Raw genomic sequence first — 26,375 nt, 5'->3', positions numbered from 1 at the left:
GCTCCTCCTCAAGAAAAACTAGTTCTGGGGGTCTTCAGACCCCAGGTGAAAGTCTTTCATTTTATTTTATGCTATTCTTATTGTTGTTGTTAGGTGCCATCAAGTCAGTTCTGACTCATAGTGACCCTGTGCACAACAGAACAAAACACTACCCAGACCTGTGCCATCCTTACAACCGTTGTTATGCTTGAGCTCATTGTTGCAACCACTGTGTCAATCCACCTCGTTGAGGGTCTTCCTCTTTTCTGCTGACCCTGTACTTTGCCAAGCATGATGGTCCTTCTCCAGGGACTGATCTCTCCTGACAACATGTCCAAAGTATGTAAGACGCAGTTTCTCCATCCTTGCTTCTAGCGAGCATTTTGGTTGTACTTCTTCCAAGACAGATTTGTTCATTCTTCTGGCAGTCCAAGGTATATTCAGTATTTTTCACCAACACCACAATTCAAAGGCATCAATTCTTCTTTGGTCATCCTTATTCATTGTCCAGCTTTCACATGCATAGGATGGGATTGAAAATTCCATGGCTTGGGTCAGGCACACCTTAGTCTTCAAGGTGACATCTTTGCTCTTCAACACTTTAAAGAGGTCCTTTACAGCAGATTTACCCAATGCAATGTGTCTTTTGATTTCTTGACTTCTGCTTCCATGGTTGTTGATTGTGGATCCAAGTAAAATGAAATCCTTGACAACTTCAATCTTTTCCCTGTTTATCATGATGTTGCTCATTAGTCCAGTTGTGAGGATTTTTGTTTTCTTTATTTTGAGGTGCAATCCATACTGAAGGCTGTGGTCTTTGATCTTCATTAATAAGTGCTTCAAGTCCTTTTCACTTTGAGCAAGCAAGGTTGTGTCATCTGCATAACACAGGTTGTTAATGAGTCTTCCTCCAAACCTGATGCTCAGTTCTTCTTCATATAGTCCAGCTTCTCGGATTATTTGTATAGCATACAGATCGAATAGGTATGGTGAAAGAATACAACCCTGGCGCACACCTTTCCTGACTTTGAACCAGTCAATATTCCCTTGTTCTGTCCGAACAACTGCCACTTGATCTATGTAAAGGTTCCTCATGAGCACAATTAAGTGTTCTAGAATTCCCATTCTTTGCAATGTTATCCATAATTTGTTCTGATCCACACAGTCCAATGCCTTTGCCTCGTTTTTCGCCAATGCCTTCACAGCAGCTTGGACTTCTTCCTTCAGTACCATCGGTTCCTGATCATATGCCACCTCTTGAAATGGTTGAACATCAACTAATTCTTTTTGGCATAATGACTTTGTGTATTCCTTCCATCTTCTTTTGATGCTTCCTGTGTCATTTAATATTTTCCCCCATAGAATCCTTCACTATTGCAACTCGAGGCTTGAATTTTTTCATCCATTCTTTCAGCTTGAGAAACACCAAGTATGTTCTTCCCTTTTGGTTTTCTATTTCCAGCTCTTGGCACATGTCATTATAGTACTTTACTTTGTAACTGGTTAGCATTCTATTGGCTTTACTGATTTAGTATAACTGAAGCAGGAAGCCTAACTTTGAACATTTTTCAGAATTTCTTCTAGGTGGATAACTCTTCTCTCGCTGGGGAATCTGAAACCCGGTCTTGATCCTGTGACTTCACTGATGACTGTCCCCTGGAAACAAAGAACACTGGCTTCTATTCTACGTCCTGTCTGGAGGGTAAGTCCAGCTGGCTCTAAGTGCCAGACACACTTCTTCCTCCTTAGGCCTTATGTTTTTGCTTTTTTACTCTCTCTTGTTACAAAGATTTTCTCAGAGAAAACCTGAAATTGAAAAGCCTAGAGAACTGATTTTTGTCTTTTAATGTAATGTACTAATTGATCATGTAAACCACCAAAGAGAGGACTACAAAGCAGATTGTGCTGCTCTCCTAGCCAAGGACCCCTGGAATAGAATGTCTGCTTTCCCTGATGTGGTCATCAACACGGGTTACCGCACAGCAATGGATGAATTGCCTCACTGACTTCAGGAGTTGGGAATGAAAAGACATTCATTGCCGTTGAGATTGAACATTTTGTTCATGTTGTGGCAGGAGCGGCCATCTCTATTGGCATTATTTTCTTCTTTATCACAGTGTCCGTGAAGAATCCTGTCGTGGACACCTTCGTCTTCCTCATTGGCACCATGGAAGTCAATGTGCCTGATGGCCTCCTGGCCATTGTCACTGCAAGTCCATGCTCTTAGGTAGCCACCAACTCTTTCTATACCCTGATTTTGTTAACACATAACCTCCACGCTACGCAAGCCCCCACAAGCAAACTACAAGTCTCCTCTACCTTTAGAGTGAAACTCCTGCCCTATCATGGACAACAATGGAACATTCTGAATAAATTGTTTCTTAGAGGGACAAAAGGAATTGTGATATTTTTAGTATTAGAATGTGTTGTCCTTGAAAACTTTACATTTTCATTTTCAGGAGATCTGCCTGTAATCATGCAAGTTACTTTGTTCTTTAAGATCTAGATAAGATAGATATATTTTTTGATATATTTTGATTTTTTTTTTTCCAGGAGCCTAATACCTTCTCCCCACAATTCTTTTAAAAAAAAATTCCGTGGCAATTTCAACTTAGGAACTTAGGTACAGTCTTCAAGCCACATTATTTGCCTCAATTCTCTTCTGTCTCATGGCAGCAAAAACTGAAATTCCTTCCATTTTCTTCTGCAAAGCAATTCAGTTCTTTTCTGTCCCTACCTCAAATTTATTTCCTAAGAGGACATGGAACCAGGGATATCATTTCTGATGTCAGATGCATCCTGGCTGAAAGCAGAGAAAACCAGAAAGATGTTTACCTGTGTTTTATTGACTATGCAAAGGCATTCGACTGTGTGGATCATAACAAATTATTTATAACATTGCGAAGAATGGGAATTTCACAGGAGCCTGTACATAGACCAAGAGGCAGTCATTCGAATGTAACAAGGGGATACTGCATGGTTTAAAGTCAGGAAAGGTGTGTGTCAGTGTTGTATCCTTTTGCCATACTTATTCATCCTGTATGCTGAGCAAATAATCTGAGAAGCCGGACTGTATGAAGAACAGGGCATCAGGATTGGAGGAAGACCCATTAATAACCTGCATTATTCAGACAGTGAGTAATGATTCACTGAAAGTGAAGAGGACTTGAAGCACTTATTGATGAAGATCAAAGACCACAGCCTTCAGTATGGATTACACCTCATCATAAAGAAAACAAAAATCCTCATAACTGGACCAATAAGCAACATCATGATAAATGGAGGAAAGATTGAAGTTGTCAAGGATTTCATTTCACTTCGATCCACAATCAATGCCATGGAAGCAGCAGTCAAGAAATCAAAAGAGGCTATTGTAGTGGGCAAATCTGCTGCAAAAGACTTCTTTAAAGTTTATTAAAAAGAAAAGATATCACCTTGAAGACTGAGGCGTGCCTGACCCAACCCATGATATTTTCAGTCGCCCCATAGGTATGCAAAAGCTGGGCAATGAGTAAGGAAGACCAAAGAAGAATTGACGCCTTTGAATTGTGGTGTTGGTGAAGAAAATTGAATATACCATGGACTGCCAAAAGAGTGAGCAAATCTGTCTTGGAAGAAGTATAGCCAGAATGCTCCTTAGAAGCAAGGATGGTGAGACTACATCTTACATACTTTGGACATGTTATCAGGAGGGATCAGCCCATGGTAAAGGAGAGGGTCAGAGAAAGCAATTGTGAGGATGGAGCAGGACCAGGCAGTGTTTTTGTTTTGTTGTACATAGGGTCACTATGAGTCGGAACTGATTTGAGAGCACCTAACAACAACAATAACCCCAAATTTAGCTTTAGATCTCCCTTTGTAAGGGTCCACCTAATTAAATCCTTAGTCAAAAGCTACCTCTTCCCTAGTCTCTGCTGTGAAAGCTATGTCAGTGGAGGGAGGAAAGGATTCATATTTCTAGTTATCTGTAAAGGTGACCTACATAATCATTGATCTGATATTGCCCTGCTCAAAGACAGAAGAATATTTTGAACTCCAGATCTCTTCTGACTCCATGAGATTATATTTGAAGAAACTGGAGCCAAAAGAACCTTGTGATATCCGGGAGTTTAGAAGAGAGAACTAAGAGTCTTTAAAATATGCAGCTTTGAAAATGAAACACAAATACTTCTTGATTCCCTAAAGCAACAAGCGAGTCCTTTAGAATAACCTCCTTGGCATGTACCAGTGAAAATCTCCCTCACACATTCATCTTGACAAAAGACGTAGCAGATGGATGGGCAAAGCTTACTTCATAATTATGCGTGACTACACATAGGTCATAGCGGAAACCCTGGTGGTGTAGTGGTTAAGTGCTACAGCTGCTAACCAAAGGGTCATCAGTTCAAGTCCTCCAGGTGCTCTTGGAAACTCTACAGGGCAGTTCTACTCTGTCCTTTAGGATCGCTGTGAGTCAGAATTGAGTTGGCGGCACTGGGTTTTGGTTATAGGTCGTAGCAACCTGGCCATTCTTTGCCACCTGTGGGTCCCTCAGGATTATTTTCCTTAAAAGATGAAAGGACAAAAAAGGTCTTTAAAAGAAAAGAAAAAGAAGAATTTTGGTATATAAGACTTATAAACCACTAAGTCTGTTTTGCTATATCTGTAATTATATCTCTGTTTTAAAATTAGTATAGCTCTCTGCTAAAATTCAGTCATAGCTAAGCTTAGCTATTTATATGTCATTGAAACTGAGTGTAAAGTAGTTATTTTTCTACCTGTGCTTTTTAACAATTTTATTTACTATGTTGTTGTTAATGACGTGGATGGAGTAAAGCTTTCGGGACCTTCATTTGCTGATGTGGCATGACTCAAAATGAGAAGAAACAGCTGCAAATATCCATTAATAATCGGAACCTGGGATGTACAAAGCATAAATCTAGGAAAATTGAAAATCGTCAAAAACAAAACAGAATGCATGAACATCGATATCCTAGGCATTAGTGAGCTGAAATGGACTGCTATTGGCCATTTTGAATCAGACGATCATATAGTCTATTATGCTGGGAACAACAACTTGAAGGGGAATAGTGTTGCATTCATCATCAAAAAGAACATTTCAAGATATATCCTGAAGTACAATGCTGCCAGTGATAGGATACTATCCATACGCCTACAAGGAAGACCAGTTAATATGACTATTATTCAAATATATGCACCAACCACTAGGGCCAAAAATGAAGAAATAGAAGATTTTTATCAGCTGCTGCAGTCTGAAATTGATCGAAAATGAAATCAAGATGCATTGATAATTACTGGTGATTTTAACGCAAAAGTTGGAAACAAAGAAGAAGGATCAGTAGTTGGAAAATATGGCCTTGGTGATAGAAACAATGCCGGAGATCGAATGATAGAATTTTGCAAGACCAACGACTTCTTCATTGCAAATATCTTCTTTCACCAACATAAATGGCGACTCTACACATGGACCTCACCAGATGGGACACACAGAAATCAAACTGACTACATCTGTGGAAAGAGACAATGGAAAAGCTCAATATCATCAGTCAGAACAAGGCCAGGGGCCGACTATGGAACGGACCATCAGTTGCTCGTATGCAAATTCAAGCTGAAACTGGAGAAAATCAGAGCAAGTCCAAGAGAGCCAAAATATGACCTTGAGTATATCCCACCTGAATTTAGAGACCATCTGAAGAATAGATTTGATGCATTGAACACTAGTGACTGAAGACCAGACGATTTGTGGAATGACATCAAGAACGTCATCCATGAAGAAAGAGGTCACTGAAAAGACAGGAAAGAAAGAGAAGACCAAGATGGATGTCGGAGGACACTCTGAAACTTTTTCTCTAACATCAAGCAGCTAAAACAAAAGGAAGAATTGATGAAGTAAAAGAACTGAACAAAGGATTTCAAAGGGCATCTCGAGAAGACAAAGTATTATAATGACATGTGCAAAGAGCTGGAAATGGAAAACCAAAAGGGAAGAACACACTCCGTGTTCCTCAAGCTGAAAGGACTGAATTAAAAATTCAAGCCTCGAATTGGAATAGTGAAGGATTCTATGGGGGGAAATATTAAATGATGCAGGAAGCATCAAAAGAAGATGGAATGAATACAGAGTCATTATACCAAAAAGAATTAGTTGATGTTCAACCATTTCAAGAGGTAGCAAATGATCAGGAACCGACGGTACTGAAGAAAGAAGTCCAAGCTGCTCTGAAGGCATTGGTGAAAAACAAGTCTCCAGGAATTGACGGAATATCAATTGAGATGTTTCAACAAATGGATGAAGCACTGGAGGTGCTCAGTCATCTATGCCAAGAAATATGGAAGACAGCTTCCTGGCCAACTGACTGGAAGAGATCCATATTTATGCCTATTCCCAAGAAAGGTAATCCAAATGAATGTGGAAATTGTAGAACAATATCATTAATATCACACGCAGGCAAAATTTTGCTGAAGATCATTCAAAAACGGCTGTAGCAGTATATCAACAGGGAACTGCCAGAAATTCAGGCTGGTTTCAGAAGAGGATGTGGAACCAGGGATATCATTGCTGATGTCAGATGGATCCTGGCTGAAAGCAGAGAATACCAGAAGGATGTTTACGTGTGTTTTATTGACTATGCAAAGGCATTCAACTGTGTGGATCATACAAATTATGGATAACATTGCAAAGAATGGGAATTCCAGAACACTTAATTGTGCTCATGAGGAACCTTTACGTAGATCAAGTGGCAGTTGTTCAGACGGAACAAGGGGATACTGATTGGTTTAAAGTCAGGAAAGGTGTGTGTCAGGGTTGTATTCTTTCACCATACATATTTAATCTGTATGCTAAGCAAATAATCTGAGAAGGTGGACTATATGAAGAAGAACTGGGCATCAGAATTGGAGGAAGACTCATTAACAACTTGTGTTATGCAGATGACACAACCTTGCTTGCTGAAAGTGGAGAGGACTCAAAGCACTTACTAATGAAGATCAGAGACCACAGCCTTCAGTAGGGATTACACTTCAACATAAAGAAAGTAAAAATCCTCACAACTGGACCAATGAGCAACATCATGATAAAGGGAGAAAAGATTGAAGTTGTCAAGGATTTCATTTTACTTGGATCCACAATCAATAGCCATGGAAGCAGCAGTCAAGAAATCAAAAGATGCATTGCATTGGGTAAATCTGCTGCAAAGGACCTCTTTAAAGTGTTGAAGAGCAAAGATGTCACCCTGAAGACTAAAGTGCGCCTGACCCAAGCCATGGTGTTTTCAACTGCATCCTGTACATGTGAAAGCTGGACAATGAATAAAGAAGACCAAAGAAGAATTGACGCCTTTGAATTGTGGTGTTGCCGAAGAATATTGACTATACCACGGACTGCCAAAAGAACGAACAAATCTGTCTTGGAAGAAGTACAACCAGAATGCTCCTTAGAAGCAAAGATGGTGAGACTGCGTCTTACATACTTTGGACATGTTGTCAGGAGGGATCAGTCCCTGGGGAAGGACGTCATGCTTGGCAGAGCACAGGGTCAGCGGAAAAGAGGAAGACCCTCAACGAGGTGGATTAACACAGTGGCTGCAACAATGGTCTCAAGCATAACAACCATTGTAATGATGGCGCAGGACTGGCAGTGTTTTGCTCTGTTGTGCATAGGGTTGCTATGAGTCGGAACTGACTTGACGGCACCTAACAACAACAAGGATGTTGTTGTTAAAACATACAGCAATTCAACAGTTTCTACTTGTACAGCTCAGCGACATTGATTACATTCTTCAAATTGTGCAGCCATTGTCACCCTCTTTTTCCAAGTTGTTCCTCCCCTGCTAACATAAACTCACTGCCCTCTAAGGTTTCTATCTAATCTTTCAAGTTACTTTTGTCATGTTGACCCCATATAGATAGATCTTAAAAGAGCATAATGCTCAAGGCAGGTATTCTTTACTACTTAAGCCAAACTATTGTTTGGTTTTAAGAAGACCTTAAGGAATATTTATGGTTTAAGATTTAAAGATTATCTCAGGGCTATAGTTTCTGGGATTAATCTAGCTTCCATGGCCCCAGAAAGTCTGGAGTCCATGAGAATTTGAAATTCTATTCTGTATTTTCCCTCTTTTGATCAGGATTCTGCTATAGAATCTGTGATCAAAATGCTCAGTAATGTGTACCTACATTTTTTTCAAAACTTCTTTCTCTCTTCCGTCTAGGTGTCACTGACATGGTAAAACAATGGCCAAGAAGAACTGCCTAGTAAATAACCTGGAGGCGGTAGAGACCCTCGGTGCCACCTCTATCATCTGCTCTGACAAGACTGGGACTCTGACTCAAAACAGGATGACTGTGGCCCATCTGTGGTTTGACAATCAGATCTTCATGGCTGACACAAGTGAAGATCGTTCAAGTAAGTCTTGTGGAACATTCAGCATGGTCCAAAGCTGTGGACCTGCGCGTAGGGGATTGAACTATACACGGCAGTGTTAGTGTGCAGTCTCTAAGAATCATTTAAGCAGGATGACCATTTGATAGCACACCCCAGCACCCACTGTCCATTCTTTGTTTTCCAGACCAAATCTTTGACCAAATCTCTGGAACCTGGGCCTCTTTATCCAAGATAATAACATTGTGTGACTGAGCTAAGTCAGACAGGAAAGTGTTCAATCATGAAGGTAAAGCTTCTTACATGGTCTTAAATCACAGCCAGTTTGAAGCCACCTCCTCTATTCTGATTTGGTGCTTGATTTAATCTCTTCAGTTGAATGAAGTTTGTACTAAAAAGAGCAAGTTTGACTCACAAGATATGAAGAAAATTTCCTTCCTTCTAACTAGCTTTGAGAATTCGCACTTAAAGGTTCTCAGAATATCAATTTAGGTAATTTTGAAAATTCTGTTTCATTCCAGAAAATGAATGTTTCTTTAAATTACTTTCCCTCCCTAACTTCTTTACCAGTTAAGTGGATGTAATCAAGGTTTCTTTATTACGTAACTGCCATTCACTGAAATTTAAAATACAGTTGGATGGAAATTAAGGAATTGGTCTTGGGGCATATTCTTCTAGACTAGAATATGGCAGGTGGAGCTCCAAGGGGTCCCGGTATAGTGGAATAAAAAATAAACTGTCTCCCTCTCTCCCTCTTCCTCCCTTCCTCTTTCCCTCATCTTCTTCCTCTCAGTGAGTCACTGAATCTACACTCTCCTGGCTTTTGTATTTGCCATCTATTTCTTTCATTAACTCTTCCACTTTCTTATAGTTGTTGTTTGTTCTTCTTCATGAGGCAGCTCGTCGATTCCCATTTTGGCCAATCACTTCTCTGTCAAGATCTCTCAAATCTTTCTCTCCAGTTCTAATTTCCCACCCAAACTCCAACTTGGATCTCCATCTAACTGTATTTCCACCGGGAAGTCCTGTTGTGATGTTAATTTCTCAACTAATCACACTTAACACCTTCCACTTGAACCCAACCTGGCTCCAAACCAATATCTTGTCCCAAACTTTCTATTTTTCTATGACAACCATTCTACTTGTCATCCAGGCCAAAACTTTTAGAAGTCATCTTCGACTCTCTCCTTTCCTTATATCTAGTAAGCCACTAAGTCCTATAGTTTTTGCTTCAAAATGTGTTTAATTTTACATTTATCACCAATGCATTGTGTCTAAATAACTATAACAACTTCTTAGTTGCCTTCTTGATTCCAGTTTACCCCTCTTCCAGTCTTTTTTGCATGCCACTCATTTTTCTTAAATACCACTTTTATCTTCACCTAATGTTACTGAAAAACTTTCAGTACTATTTTTTGCTTCTTGAGCTTAGAGCTCAGCCTGCCTTTCACAGCCCTCCATGATCTTACCATACCTCCGTGTCCATCTTTACTTCTGGTATTCACACTAGAATCCATCCATTTTTTTTTACCTTTACTCTTGATATCCTGGTTTCTGTAGGGCTTTCTTCTGGCTTCCCTATCTATAACCCACCCATCTTTTAAGATCTAGATCAATAGCTGCTTCTTTCATGAAACATCCCAGCCCTCATTGAGCTCCAGTTCCTTTGAATTTCTCTAATGCCAGTAGGTGGCACCATATCTGTCATAATCATTCACTAATTGTCATGTAATTATCTTGTCTTTCCTGCTAGATTGTAAATTCTCAGGCAGAAGACTTGTTGGTTCATGTGCTAAAGGCAGGTTGGTTCATTGAAAGCGAACACAAAAGAACTAGATTATGTGCAAATATTTATTTCCTTTAATTCCGAGAAAACTGTGGTTGGAGATGCCTCAGAAACCTTTCTCTTGAGATTCTCAGAGGTGATTCTGGGTGATGTGATGGAAATTAGAAAAAGAAACAGCTAAGTAGCTGAAATCCCCTTTAACTCTACCCACAAATTTCAGGTGAATTTTCCTAACATCTGGCCATCTTTGTTATCGCTAGAATGATATTTCTATCTGCACCCATCCTTTGGGTAGTACATATTTTGAATGATGCCTGACTTCAAAACCAGTCCTTAGGGATGCAGGGCCTGGGCATCTGGTAAACTGAGATCAACTTTCCCTCACTGGCCTCCTCCCTTTCCCTGAAGAAGAATAGAGAGGAAAAGAAAGGTGAAGAACTTGTCAAGACCTGGCTGCTCCTATGCATGATCCCTCTATATTACACACACACGTACATACATACTTATGTACATAAGGAAAGCAAACCAGTTGCCATGGAGTCAATTCTGACTCAGTGGCAACCCCATGTGTGTCAGAGTAGAACTGTTCTCCAAAGGGTTTTCAAAGGATGATTTTTTGGGAGGTAGATCACCAGGCTTTTCTTCCAAGGTGCCTCTGGGTGGACTTGAGCCTCCAGCCTCTAGGTTTGCAACCAAGCACACTAACTGTTTGCACTACCCAGAGACTCGTATACACACACATACACACCAGCTTCTTATATTAGGATGTGTGTTTCTGGTAAATAAAATGCTGGTGGCAGATCCTGACTTTAAAGTAACTTTTGTACAAGTGGAAGGCAGCATCCTAAATGAAAGGGAGAGGGGAGGAGGCAGAACTGCACACCTAGCATATGTCAGGCACTTTACCTACATTATCTTATTTATTCCTCACCATAAGCCTGTGAGCTAGTACTAATTAATCCCAATTTATAAATAAGAAAACAGGCCCTTAAACAAGTGTTGACTTGCATCTCCAAGTGGCACAATCAATTTTCATGACTCTATTCAACTCCACAGTTATTCTTTTCTACCACAACATGAAGGCAGAGCAATTTCATTTTGCTCCATATGAGTAAGCCTTGCCCTTTGTAAAAGCAAGTGAATAGTCTCTCAGATGACCAGTCACGTTCTTTCTGATCCGTCCTGTAAGCAGCTGATATGAACCTCCTTTCTACCCACTGTGCAGGAAGAATATAGCCAACATTGTCTAGTGGTCTCCCTTCTAGAGGTGGTCAACAACCGTCCCCGTCTTCCTCTTCTGAACAGGAAAAGTAACTGCTAGTAGCCCAAGATACTGTGCAAGTGGGATTTTCCATACAGTCCAAAGCTGACAGTAGAGGATCATGACTTGGGCTTGACATAGCAGTAAGACATGTGAATAGAATAACCATGCTTTCGTAAAGTTTCTGGTGATTATCCATCAATCTTTGTTTGGATGGAATTTAGAATTGGAAAAGAACTGTTGCAAACATTTTTGTGGGTTGTTGCTGTCGTTAGGTGCTGTTGAGTCAATTTTGACTCATAGTGCCCCCATGTGACAGAGTAGAACTCTACCCCATAGGATTTTCTAGGCTATAAATTTACAGAAGCAGATTGCCAGGTCTCTCTTCTGTGGAGCCACTGGTGAGTTCTAATCACCAACCTTTCAGTTAGCACCCAAGTTCTTAACCATTGTGCTACCAGGCCTCTTTTCTTTGTAGGTAATGGGCCAAAAAAGAATCACATTTAGCTAAATAGTCATCTAACAAAAATTTATGACATGAAATATTAAAGCCAGGAGATCTCTTATTCAAAACAAAAGTGAAAATAGAATGAGTACCAAAAAAATTAAACCCATTGCCATCGAGTTGATTCCAACTCATAGCAACCCTATAGGACAGAGTAGAACTGCCCCCATAGGGTTCCCAAGGAGCACCTGGTAGATTCAAACTACCGAACTTTTGGTTAGCAGCCATAGCACTTAGCCACTACACCACCAGGGTTTCCAGTAGAGTGAGTAGCAATCCTAACATAGCAATAGCTGGTAATAGCTATAATGTGCTAAGCATTCTACTGTATTACATCATTCAGTTCTCATAGCTCTATGTGGTTGGTACTATTATTCTGCCCTCCTGCTGATGAGGAAATGGAAGTACAGGGTGTATCACACAGCTAGTAAGGGGCAGAGCCAGGATTCAAACCCAGGTAGCCCATGCTCCTGAGGACTATGTTAAATTATCTTCCAAGGTCCAGAATCCTAAGGAGGCCCCATTTTACCATAGTAAAGACATTCCTAGTCTATGAGAAATGAGAAACAAAGCAGGTTCCATGAGTCCTGTACTTTTTCATGTGTAAAAAGTTAGGGGAGAAAGTGGGCCATGCAGAGTTGGAACTTGGCATAGCAGTGAGGCATATAAATAGAGAGAGGGCCTCTATGTGGGCTCCTGCTGAAGAAGTCAAAGACATTACATAAGAGCAAAACTTGAACCTAAACAAAGCTGTTGAGATCATCATAAATTCTTTAGTATGTTGCTTAACTGAAGGAAAAATGATGAAAAATCCATGTCTTACTGATTTTAGTAATAGTCCCCAAACTGAGACTAGCCTATGAAGATACTTTCAGTAGTCTATGGCAAATTGGAAAATTAAGACAATGTGGTAAGTTTTATATAACCCAATTTATTTAATTTAAAAGTTTGTCCTTTATATCATTCATGATTAAGGCCAGGGACTGTAGAGCCTGATAGCCTGGATTAAATTCCAAGTTCAACACCTACTATTGTGTGTCCTTAAGCAAGTCAATTTACCTCATTTGCAAAAGGGGACAATAATAGTACCCACTGCCTTAGGGTTGTTTTGAGTATTAAATGAGTACTGTGAGAAGCACTTAGAACAGAGCCTGTCACACAGTACACACTGTAAAAGTGTCTACTATTGGTATTCCTACTTTTTATATTTTAAAATGCACTATATTTATATGTTAGAAAGTTATGGTGATGATGACATGGCAGGTGTTTTGTTTAGTATTTTTAGCTTGTCCATAAAAAAGCTAGAATTGGCCAACATTCAACCATTTCAGGAGGTAGCATATGATCAGAAACTGATGGTAGTGTAGGAAGAAGTCCAAGCTGCACTAAGGCATTGGCGAAAAACAAGGCTCCAGGAATTAATGGACTACCCACTGAGATGTTTGAACAAATGAATGCAGTGCTGGAAGTGCCCACTCATCTATACCAAGAAATTTGGAAGACAACTACCTTGCCAACCAACTGGAAGAGGTCCATATTTATGCCTATTCTCAAGAAAGGTGATCCAACGGAATGCGGAAATTATCAAACAATATCGTTAATATCACATGCAAGTAAAATTTTGCTGAAGATCATTTAAGAGTGGCTGCAGCAGTGTATCGACACGGAACTGCCAGAAATTCAAGCCAGATTCAGAAGAGGACTTAGAACCAGGGATATTATTGCTGATGTCAGATGGATCCTGGATGAAAGCAGAGAATACTAGAAAGATGTTTACCTGTGTTTTATTGACTATGCAAAGGCATTCGACTGTGTGGATCATAACAAATAATGGATAACATTGTGAAGAATGGGAATTTCAGAACACTTAATTGTGTTCATGAGAAACCTGTACACAGATCAAGAGGCAGTCATTTGAATAGAACAAGGGGATACTGTCTGGTTTAAACTCAGGAGGTGTGCATCAGGGTTGTATCCTTTCACCATACCTATTCAATCTGTTTGCTGAGCAAATAATCAGATAAGCTGGACTCTATGAAGAAGAGTGGGGCATTAAGATTGGAGGAAGATGCATTAACAACCTCGCTTGCTAAAAGTGAAGAGAACTTGAAGCACTTACTAATGAAGATCAAACACCACAGCTTTCAGCCTCAACATAAAGAAAACAAAAATCCTCACAACTAGACCAATAAGCGACATCATGATAAATGGAGAAAAGACTGAAGTTGTCAAAGATTTCATTGTACTTGGATCCACAATCAACACCCATGGAAGGAGCAGTCAAGAAATCAAAAGACACATTGCTTTGGGCAAATATGCTGCAAAAGACCTCGTTAAAGTGTTGAAAAGCAAAGATGCCACCTTGAAGACTAAGGTGTCCCTGACCCAAGCCACGGTATTTTCAGTTGCCTCATATGCATGTGAAAGCTGGACAATGAATAAGGAATACCGAAGAAGAATTGACAGCTTTGAATTGTGGTGTTGTGGAAAAATATTGAGTATACCATGGACTGCCAAAAGAATGAACAAATCCGTCTTGGAAGAAGTACAACCAGAATGCTCCTTAGAAGCAAGGATGGCGAGACTACATCTTACATACTTTGGACATGTTATCAGGAGGGATCAGTCCCTGGAGAAGGACGTCATGCTTGGTAAGGTGGGGGGTCAGAAAAAGCGAGGAAGACCCTCAACGGAATAGATTGACATAGTGGCTGCAACAATGGGCTCAAGCATAACAACGATTGTGATGATGGCTCAGGACCAGGCAGCGTTTTGTTCTGTTGTACATAGGGTCACTATGAGCCGGAACTGACTCAAAGGCATCTAACAACAACAGCAACAATAAAAAAGCTGGTAATACTATGTGGGCCCTCTACTTTAAAAAAATTTTTTATTTTACTTATCTCTAATCCAACAGTCCAAGAAATACGGATTTTGATCTAACCGATTGACCCAAAATGGTAGAATTTTTTTTCTTCGTAATTGACTTATTTTCTTCCAAAGACTCCAACTTCCTGAAATATCTGTTGAGTGCTTAAAAGAGTACCTGGTATATAATAAGGGCTATGTAAGGGTTGGAAACCCTGGTGGCATAGTGGTAAAGGGCTACGGCTGCTAACCAAAAGGTCGGCAGTTTGAATCCACTAGGTGATTCTTGGAAACTCTATGGGGCAGTTCTGCTCTGCCCTATAGGGTTACTATGAGTTGGAACCGACTCGACGGCAACAGGTTTTTTTTTTTTTTTGAATAAGGGTTAGTCTTTTTTTTTTTTTTTTTCACAATTTTGTTTATCTTATTAGGATAAGTCTAGAAGTAGAACTGCTAGGTCAAGTAGTATTCACTTTAAAATTGTGATACCTATTATTTAACTCTCCCCCAGAAAGGTTGTGCATGAGAGTGTCCACCTCCTTACACTCTAACAATTTTCTCTGACATCAAGGCGGCAAAGCTGGCTCAATTTTAAGATGAAGAGGCACATGGAGTTTCTGATGACTTTGTGCCTGCCTGAGCTCAGAGTAGTTGTGTCTGAGTGAGTGCTGCTCACAATAAGGAAGTAGAGACAGGAGGTGAAATGCGGAGGTTCAAAGCCCCCACCTTTTTTGTGAACACCCCAGGAGATCTCATTCAAGGCCCAAGATTTGACTGACAGCTGTTTCTGGCCTTTGTGGCCATCCCTAAAACAACCACTTTCTCTTTGGAAGACAAGGTCCATGTAGTTTGGTTTCAAACTCAAGGTGTGTCCCTGGGCTGGGGCCAAGTCTAGATCTCTGCATATTGCTTGGCCACAAGACAAAGAGGATAGAACATGCCTGGGGTTGTCATTATTCCTCTTCCTTCTTTACATTTCAAGGACAAGTGGCCCAACAAGAATAAGGGATATTTTTTCACCTTTCTGTCACATTAGTATTAAAAGGCCTATACAGTTCACGCCCCTAGTAATGAAAATGGAATCAATAGTAAATAACATGCTGTGTCTAAAAAAAAAAAAAACCTGCTCAATTATTTCTCTCTTCCCAGCTTTCCGTCCATGAGACAGATCACCCCAATGACAAACGCTTCTTCATGGTGATGAAAGAGGCCTCTGAGAGGATCTGAGAAGTGCAACACCGTCATGATCGATGCCCAGAGCAGCTCCTGGATGAGAGCAAAGCCCAGGCCTTCCACACAGTGTACCTGGAGCTCAGAGGCCTGGGCGAGCATCTGCCGGATGAGCTTTTGGAGTAGAACTCTTATTCATCACACGGTAGATGCAAGGTTCTGACCCTCGGTCAGGGCACAAGACGAGGCAGGCATCTTTGAATAGCAGAGTAGATATGACCTCCACATGAATAATACTAAGAAGAGTACGATGAACATAGTGGTAAACATATAACAAAATATATATGACAGTACAGACAAGGGTGAGGCTGCTGCCAATAAGTAAAATCAGGGGAGATTTTATGGAAAGACTTACATTTTAAACTGGGCCTTGAATGACAGGTAACATTTTGAAAAGAGGTTGGGAGAAGTATTCAAAGGAAGAGAGAACAGCATGAGCCAGAGCACAAAGGCAGGACTAGATAAGGAAAGGTAGACAAGCTGAGCCAGCACACTGGTGCTGAGTGTTGTAGGGGGCATGAGATAGCATAGTCATGGTTGTAACATAGTCATAGGTGAGAAGAAAGCTAGACTGAATGGGTGGGTAAGGAATTGGGGTTTTGCTCTGCAGTTAGTGGAAAGCTATTGAAGGCTTCACATCAGGAGTGAGCTGATCAAAGATTTGATGTGTTTTTAAGGATAATTTTTGGCAGTAGCATGTAAGATGGGTTAACAGGGAAAGGAGAGGCATGGGTCTAAGTAGGAGATGGCTACCCTCATTCAGGTGAAACGGAATGGCAATCTGCTCCAAGGCAATGGGAATGTGACGGAGGAGTCAGATGCATGAGACTGCGTGGATATAGACTGATAAGACTTAGCAGCTAATTAGGGGAGAAAGGTTCATTTAAAAAAAAAAATGTTTATGTGATTTGGAAAAAAAGTAATGCCAGAACTGAGATAGGGAACGTTGAAAGGAACCTTAGAAATACAACCATTGTAGAGGAGCCCATTTGTGGTTATTTAAGGTGTTGGGGGACAACATCTTCCATCGTAAGAATCACGAGCTGATCAAAGAACACCTGCTCAGAACAACAGAATGATAAATTTAAGGCAACAGAAATTAATGGTTGCTAATAAAGGTCATTAAACATTAAAATTCTTGCCAATAGAGATGTTGGAATCTGTGGAATGTGTGTTTTTAGAGGATACTTGAGTTTGTAAAGTAGATTATATAAATGTTCTAAATACAGTGCAAGACTGGATAATCTCCTTTTCAACACAGGATTGATATCCATCTGACTACAGCAACTCTAAGAACCTCGCATTTGACCTCTCAAAATCTGTACTATATTAAAATTTATAAAATTAATGAAGTGAGCCATGCTGAGAATAAATTTAATTACATAAAAGCTTATGAGGAGATTCCAAAGTCTTACAAGTCCCATCAGACACAAAAATCCCTTCTACCTCAACTTATGAGAATCAAGCAGTGAGGAGAGGGACCCCCTATCACCAAGAAAGAAGAGGCGGGAGCAGAACACATCCTCTGGACCCAGGGTCCCTGCGCTGAGAAACTCCTAGACCCAGAGGAAGACTGATGACAAGGACCTTTCCCCAGAGCTGACAAGAGAAAAAACCTTCCCCTGGAGCTGGCGCCCTGAATTTAGACTTCTAGCCTCCTGGACTGTGAAAGAATAAATTTCTGTTCGTTAAAGCCATCCACTTGTGGTATTTCTATTATAGCAGCACTGGATAACTAAGACATCACCAAACTGGGACATCTTCAGAAGTAAAGGCTTGGTCTTTATATCCCTAGAATGTAACATGGAGCTTAATGGGCATATGGTAAATGATTTTTTAACTAAACATGTCTTTTCTAAAACCATGCATTATAGAATTGAATGAATTAAATAATTCTGGTATACTTAATATCATATAATAGCTCTAATACCATAATGGTAAAATATTAAAGGACTGTGAGTATATCAAAATGTTTCCCCTTTTCTTTAGTCATGCCTTATCTTAGTTTCATTAACTCTCAAATTCATGCCCACTCCAGGTTTCTGTCATCTCTACCTGCCAGCACACGAGTTTCCAGAAACCTACTCATTTGACATAGACACCATGAACTTTCCCACTTCCAACCTCTGTTTTGTGGGGATCCTCTTTGGTCCGCTGTGCCTGATGCAGTTACCAAATGCCAGAGTGCTAGGATCAAGGTGAAAGTCATCTTCCTGACTCAAAAAGTTCCCCATGTATGTTGTATCTCTGTCTAAGAACTTGTGTCATAGAAGATGGTCAGTATTTAGGCCTCTTTTTGTAAATATCATAATTTCCTTCTTTTATCTCTACTTTTGCTTGCTTAGGATTTTAGTAACTGTCCCATAAAAATGAAATGGTTTTGTCTATGTGGAATAAACCACAACAGTAATTGCGGTGAGAAGAAAGTTACCTCCCTGTGCCATGGAGAGGCCATATCTTGTTCTAGACCGTGGTGGACAATTAAAGGTTTTATTGTTCAGTCTTGAGGTCCAGCCTCCAAAATCCTTTCATCTTCACGGTATCTAAGCCAAAAATTGAATTTGGTCACCATATTAATATCAAGACAGCCGACAGAATGTGGGGCTGCTCCAAACAGACATCTATCAGCCCTTTCACAAAAATCTGATAGCAAAGGGAAAGGGCTTACTCTAATGTCAGAGGAGGAAGTGTAAGAAGGTCAGGAGCAAGGGTTGATCCAATGGGATCAGTGTGTCCTTGTGAGACAGTTGTGTCTTAAATCAAGGACTGCCTGCAAGGGCAAACCACAATAATCACAAGCCATATTCTTCCAAGTCATGGTAAAGTAGGCAGTATTGAACTGTTCCTACTTTAGCTGGCCTAGTTCATTGTCCATATGTCTTCCTCATTGTGCTCTAGGTTACTATGGTGACAGATGATCATCTCATCACAGCCAAAGCTGTTGTCAGGAGTGTAGGTATAATTTCCATGAACAGTAAGACAGTGGAAGACATTGCAAAATGCCTCAACATGGCTGTGGAGCAAGTTAAAAAATGGTAAGTACAGAACCAATGGAGCAGAAACTGAAGGTCTTACACATGGGGCCCTTTTGGCATTAAAGAGCTATGTTATTTGGAGCAAATCACCTTCTGGCAAAACACCCTCTCAGAGTCACCCTCTCAGAGTGACACTAGACTGATCTATAATTCACTATCCATTCATTCACTGAAAACTTTACTAAGCACCTAATCACTGTATTGATGCTCATGAATATTACCCCTTATGTCTAAATTTCAAAATCCAGTGAAGCAGATCTGAAAACGTGTGCCCAATTTAGAATGAGAAAAACAGAAACAAAGAGTTTATATAAAACTACTTGCCATTGATCTAGTTGTATAATCAGGACTGTGAAGAACCTGTTGGATTTCATGCAGTCTCCTAGTGAGCATCTTGGGTATCAGCTATTCAGTTGGCTTCATAATGTGCAGCTATGTAAACATATTTTCCATCTCTTTTTTATTTGGTTGTAAATAGAATGGAAGCTTCCTAAGGAAAGACTCAATTTTTCCTTGTTTCTCCTAATACTTTTAAGCTTGTCCATCCTTTTATCTAACCATTCATCCACTTATTTATTAATTCTTTTAGGGTTGCTGTGAGTTGGAACCAACTCAACTGCACCTAATAATAGCATATTAAAAAATTTCCGTCGATTCCTAAAAAAGAAAAAGATGTCCATTCCTTGCAAAGGGGAGAAAGAGCTTTGAAGGCCTTAGGGCAGCAGAGAGCTTGGAGGGTCTCTGAACTGAGAGCTAAGAGGAGATAAAGCTCAACACCACAGACTTCACTTGGCCTGGGAGGCTGCACATGGCCTTGGAGACCAAGTTGGTGGTCCTGGGGTTTGTTCTAAGCACACTGGAAAACTTCTGAAGAGTTTTAGCAGGGGAGTGACATAGATCTGCATAATCAGAAGTCCTTGGAACCAAACATTTATATTTCAGCAGACAATATTTTTGCTCAAAGAAGACCAAATAGTTTTCCCTTTATAGCACATTGCACATGGTAGATGGTCTGTAAGTCTCAAATGAATAACAAAAACAACAAAGAATTGTTACCTATGCTTTTGGGATAAACTGAATTCTAGGACCCAAAACAGGCAGGTTTTCCCCAGCAATTTATTATGAAAAATGTCAAGCATACAGCAAAGTTCAAAATATTTTACAGTGGACACTGATTTGACCATCACTTACATGTTACTACTAATATTTTTCAAAAAGGCAGTTTTTACCCTTTTCTAAAAAAAATTTTTTTTTTTTACTTGCTAAGTGAAGCATTGCCCCGGAAGCACCACTTCCTCACCCATTCCTGTAATGAAAAGGCTGCTTGGGTTTTTATTCCTATTATTATATGATACCAAGAAATGACTTAATTTTTGCCCATAAGACAAAATGAGACTAAAGGGTCACACCAGCCCAGGGGCAAGGATGAAAAGGCAGGAGGAGACAGGAAAGCTGGTAATAGGGAATCCAATGTTGAGAAGGGGAGAGTGTTGATATGTTGTGGGGTTGGTAACCAATGTCACAAAACAATATGTGTACTAATTGTTTAATGAGAAGCTAGTTTGTTCTGTAAGCCTTCATCTAAAGTACAATAAAATAAATAAGAAATGACTTAATTTTTGCGCTTCAGTTTACTGTCTTGAAGACTGTCCCCAATACTCGTAATCACCGTTATCTCACTTATTAGGAGCTGAGGAAATTTGGTTCCGTGTCCTATCACAGTGGTTCAACCCATATACTGCCCAGAACAGTGCTCCAGCTTCAGGTCGGGACTGTGGCCTCACCTGGTCTCTCCTGGCCCTTCTAGGGATGCTAAAGCTGCCGTGGTGACCGGCACGGAGCTGAAGGACATGAGCCCAGAAGAGCTAGATGAACGAGCTCCTAGCCAACCCCTCCGAAATTGTCTTTGCCCAGACATCCCCACAGCAGAAGCTGATTATTGTGAAGTGCTGTCAGAGACTGGTGGGTGAACAGCACAACAGCCAGAGGGTCCAGGGCCACTGTCATTGGGTGGAAAAATGCCAGAACAGATTTGTGTCTCCAACCTGGACTGCGGGGCCTTTTGATACCTCTCAAGAGAAAGCTCTTTGCTAGTCACTGTCCTTTCACCTCTCTGCCCTCTCACTGGGTTTATACTCCACTCTGCTCTCCTCGTTCAGGTAAGAAAGGAATGGTGCCAGACTCTTCCACGCCACACGTTAAAGGAGGAACTCAAACTGGTCCTCTGCACTCCATCACTAGAGCTACATGCTTCCGACAGCAAAACATTTGGGTACTGTGATAGGTATGGGTCCATAAGAATTTAAAAATGTGAAAATATAATACACAGCCCCTATCCACTTTAACCTACCACACACACTAGTTTTTATTATTTGGTTGCATCTTGTATGCAGCTCATTATTCTTGCTTCTTGTATTTCCTGTCTTTATAAAAAAAAAAAAAGTCTTTATATTTCCCCCCAAATAGGCCCTTCATCTCAGCTCCAGTAGTCCTCCTAGCCTTAAGATAAAATCAAAACTGTGGTGTTCTTGCCAAACCTGTGGTCCCTTGCATCCACACACTTAATTCTCTCACCATGTCCCCCACAGGGTGCAGTGGTTGCTGTGACAGGGGATGGAGTTAACGACTCTCCAGCTCTGAAAAAGGCAGATATTGGAATTGCCATGGGCACAGCGGGTTCTGATGCAGCCAAAGATGCAGGTGACATGGTCTTACTGGATGGCAACTTTGCATCCAAAGTCGCAAGGGTGGAAGAAGGTAAATGAGGTCTCTAGTGACCTTACCAAGGGCTGGGGTCACCTGGGGGACTAAAAGCACGTCCTATAAGAAGGAACATTTTTTGCCTAGGTCACCTGATCTTTGACAACCTAAAGAAAAGTATTTCTCACATGTTGAGCAAGAACGTGGCTCTGCTTTGCTCCTATTTGATCTACATTATTGGTGGGCTCCCCCTTCCTATTGGCACCATTGCCACCTGTTTCACTGACTTGGGCACAGACATCATAAGTAGCACTAAAGAGACCAGTGGTCTGTAGACTTTTAAGAATAAGGAGATGAACTAAATCAGTGCTTCTCAGGCCTGAAGTTCTGTGTTTTTAACAAGTGGTCCACTGACCATTTCACTCCATATAGGTACTTTTGAAGACATGAGTTCTTCACCCTCCAAAGAAACATGTGCCATTGGTCATTTCAGCCCTTGTGCCTCCCTTTTCTTTTGGGGAGATGAAGCGTCACCAAAATAGTCCCTGAAATGCTGGGGCCCAGTGGTAAAGGGAGAACATCACAGCCCTTCCGTTTTATATAAAAGAACCTGTGATCTGGAAGCCTTTCACCGAAACACAGTGAGAAATTGTAGTTCTTGTTGCTAGTTGCTGTTGAGTCTATTCTGACTCACGGCGACCCCATTTGTACAGAGTAGAACTGTGCTCCGTAAAGTTTTCAAGGCTGTCATCTTTTGGAAGCAGAGCATCAGGCCTGACTTCTGAGGCACCTCTGGGTGATTTCTAACTGCCAACCTTTCGTCTACAGTAAGAACAGTAATTAAACCCCTATAAAGCTTTGTTGGTTTTTTTAAAGCTTTGCACTAACCTACAATAAGTTCCACTAAACCTTCTCCTCTTCTCACATATATCGATTTAAAGATCAAGAAGCTCTTTGGAAGTTACTCATATGGCTCTGGCTTACATGGGTAAAACGTTAAAAGAACTGAGAGAAAGCTAAATTCACAGTAACTTGCCTCATTTTTCTCATCTGTTGTTTTTGGTAACAACTAGGTAATCCTTGCAATAGAGGGGGTCTAGAGACGTCTTTGGAAACCTTGGTGGCGTAGTGGTTAAGTGCTACAGCTGCTAACCAAAAGGTCAGCAGTTCAAATCCACCACGCGCTCCTTGGAAACTCTATGGAGCAGTTCTACACTGTCCTGTAGGGTCGCTATGAGTCAGAACGAACTCGACGGTAATGGGTTTGGTTTTTTTTTTTTTTTTTTTGGTAGAGATGTCTTTACCTCTGAGGGGAATTGAGGGCCCTATGATTTCTAATCAGATTATTCTCTGGGCCTTTAAACTTGCTCATTTTTCTCCACTGCAGGGGTTCTCCAAGTGTGATCACCTCATTGGTAGCAATAGGCCTCACCTGGGAACTTGTGAGAAATGCAAATTCTCTGGCCCCAACCCAGACCTCCAGAATCAGGAACTCTGGAGGTGGGGCCCAATGACCTGTTCTTCACAGGCCCTCCAGGTGATTCTGATGCCTGCTAAAGTTTGAGAACCACTGTTCTAGTACATGGCATTGTGATTTGGGGGGGCATGCTAAAGGGGAGCGGGATGGTGGGAGAAATCCACCCCTCAGGGGAAAGTGTTTTATAACTAGTATGTTTAGAACTGCTAGTACATGATAATAATAAAACACAGATTGATCTTTTAAACTGGCCGTTTTAAAATTCTGTGCAGACAATGAACCCTGCACCCATAGATGGCCATCCCATATCCCCCACTCCCAACCACCTCCCACCAATCCTACCCACCTACTGCTATGCCACTGCTGTTATTGGTGTTGTATAGGTAGATTGTGTTTCAGGTTAGGATTCACAGGCTCTCTCCCCTCTCTAGATTCCCTCTGTTGCCTTGGGTTATGAGAAAGCTGAAAGTGACATAATGAACAGAAAGCCTCACCACTAGGACAGACTGGTGAACAAACCACTCACCCTCTACTCTTACCTGCACATTGGTATGATAAGGGCATCTCTTACCTGCCACACGAGGGTCCACCCAAGAGAATTCCCTTGAGACAGGCCACAATTGTGTTTTTTCTTTTGGGCTGAGGTTGGGATGACGAGAGAGTCTGAGGAAAATTATAGAACCTTATCTCTTATCTTTCTTATTCTTTTAGACTTCATGTAATCCCTGGGAGCTTTTGTTTATTTCACCATTTACACACAGGCAGCGTTTATACCCAGCACTCTCATTCACCTCTGAGTGGAATGGGAAAAGGACCATGTGAATGACTTGGAAGACAGCTATGGACAAGAATGGGTAAGGGAGGTGTCTTAGGCTGGTTCTCTAAAGAAGCAAAACCATTAAGGTGTATAAATATACATATAGAGATTTATATCAAAGAAATGACTCATGCAATTGTAGAGGCTTGAACATCCTAAGTCTGAGGGTCAGGATAGGGGCCTCTCCTAATTCACAAAGCTGCAGGGGCTAGTGAACCCAAGGTGAGCAGGTCAGACAGCAGGGTTCTGGCCTACAGGCTGTGAAGATCAATGAATCCCAAGAACAGCAGGTATGCTGCTAGCTCAAGTCCCAAGAACCAGAGGTCAGATGAAAAGGAGCTAGCTGCAGGATCCAGAGCAGGCAAAAGCCCAGGAGCCCCACCAGAACGTCCACCTATATTCAGTGCAGGCCACACCCCCTAGGGAATCTCATCATGGAAGTGATCACATCATCATACAACTACCAAACTACACCATAACTGCCAAACCACTGTGACTCATAGCCCAGCCAAGTTGACACACAACCATAATGATCACAAGAGGGGAAAGCTCTTCCCTGAGCATCCTATTGGTTGTCTCCTCCTATCACTCCCTTGCCCCAGTTGATGCTGAAACTTCATTTTCTTGACCTGCCTTCGTGAGACAGAGAGTGAAACTTTTCTCAGATATTAGGGCTTGGGGACACATTATTTGGCCTTTGCCAGGACTCAGCCATATCTCTCAAATTAGATCCCTAGAGCTAACGTTTTTACATTAGTTTTTCAATTGATATGGAAGACTGAGCAGTCCAGCAACAACCACAGTTGGACCAAATAAATTAGCATACTTTCCCTATTCACCTGGTTAAGGGGGAAAAAAAAGTTTCATTCCAAAGACAAGAATAAGATCTGCTCTCAGTCTTGGTGAAGTGAGGAAGGGAATAAAGCTTTACAGAACTGCCTTGAAATTTCTCAAGAGTTTTCCCTTGTGAGTCTCGTGGTCTCCTCCACCTCTCTTCCCTGAGAGATGAGGTACCAGAGGCTTTACCTAGAATGGACAGGCTACACAGCTTTCTTTGTTGCCATTGTGGCCCAGCATATAGCAAATTGATCATCAGGAAAACCCAGAGGAGCTCCATTTTCCAACTGAGTCTTTTCAGGTATTGATAGTGTCTGATCTCATGACTTAACTCTGGGCCTGCGATGCCAAGGGTTAAGAGGTCTGTCAGTTTGAAGGGCTCAGCTATGGCCTTGCCTTTAATGCACAAAGCTTTAACTCTGCTGGGTGGTATCAGTCTATTGGGTGGCAGCATCACGGTCCCATGTGAATTCAGAATCTGCTTTTTGTATGTCTTGGAGCAATAAAGTCATCTGGGTAGAGATTGCCTCACAGATCATCATAGCATTTATCCTCTCCTACGGTTTTGGGAGTGTCACAGCCCTGAACTTCACTGCGCTCCAGTGAGTTTACCTTGCAGTGGTGGTAGGAAGGAAAGAGCACGCCCCCATTCTGAGCTATCACAAAGTAAAACAGTAGGATTTCAGAAGTTTCTTTCCTCGCCCCAAGTATTTCAAAAGAGAGAAAAATGAGCCAGTTCTCTATTGGTCAGAGTCTTTGACCTGTCAGTTTTTCCAGAGAGGAAATGGTTTTCCAAATTTTACTATCACATCTCTACTCTCATCCAATAGGTCACTTCAAAGGCAAATGTTGCTTCTTACCACCACAGTTCAGGGCAAATAAAATCTTTTCACATTTATATTGTGTGACCCAATGAATTTGTTATATCCAGTAATTTTTTTTTTTTTTAGTAAGGTAGGGAAAATGAACAAGAAGCCCTCTGCCTATTGGTTGGGGTTGGGCCTTTCCTTGGGGTGCCCTGGGACTCACCTTCCTCCCTTCTGCTTCCAGGGCTCGGTATTGGTTTGTGGCTGTGCCATATGCTATTATGATTTGGGTATACGATGAGGTGCGAAAGCTTTTCATCGGGCTTTAAGTAGTAGTATGATTTGTGAGGCTATCTTTACCAACTTCAACAGACTTGATTTATAATAGACTTTTCCTACCTCTACAGGTTGGTGAGATAAGAACATGTATTACTAAGACCATCTTTGAGTGCTGACACATTGTGGGGATTGCAACCATTGTCACAAAGCAATTTGTGTATGAATTATTGAATAGGAAACTAATTTTCTGTGTAAACTTTCACCTACAGCACAATAAAATGTTAAAAAAAATAAAAGGGCCATCTTATTTCCCAAGTCTCCCAACTGCAGATTGATGATGTTCTTCATCTTTTGGCCACTAGCTGGAAGATCTCTTGGACAGTGGGGACGCCATCAAAATTCATACAAGAGAAGG

The 26,375-nt window shown here is 41.1% G+C and overlaps 1 pseudogene; it reads left to right on the top strand.

Annotated features, from left to right (window-relative positions):
- Positions 1 to 8,196: 8,196 nt before the first annotated feature.
- LOC100664382 (potassium-transporting ATPase alpha chain 2-like) lies at positions 8,197 to 26,165 on the top strand (annotated as a pseudogene).
- The last annotated feature ends 210 nt before the right edge of the window (positions 26,166 to 26,375 follow it).

The sequence above is a fragment of the Loxodonta africana genome, chromosome 23 (genome assembly GCF_030014295.1).
Source record: "Loxodonta africana isolate mLoxAfr1 chromosome 23, mLoxAfr1.hap2, whole genome shotgun sequence".
Taxonomy (NCBI): Eukaryota; Metazoa; Chordata; class Mammalia; order Proboscidea; family Elephantidae; genus Loxodonta; species Loxodonta africana.
The sequence above is the reverse complement of the archived record's forward strand: the minus strand, read 5'-3'. Positions and strand labels throughout refer to the sequence as shown.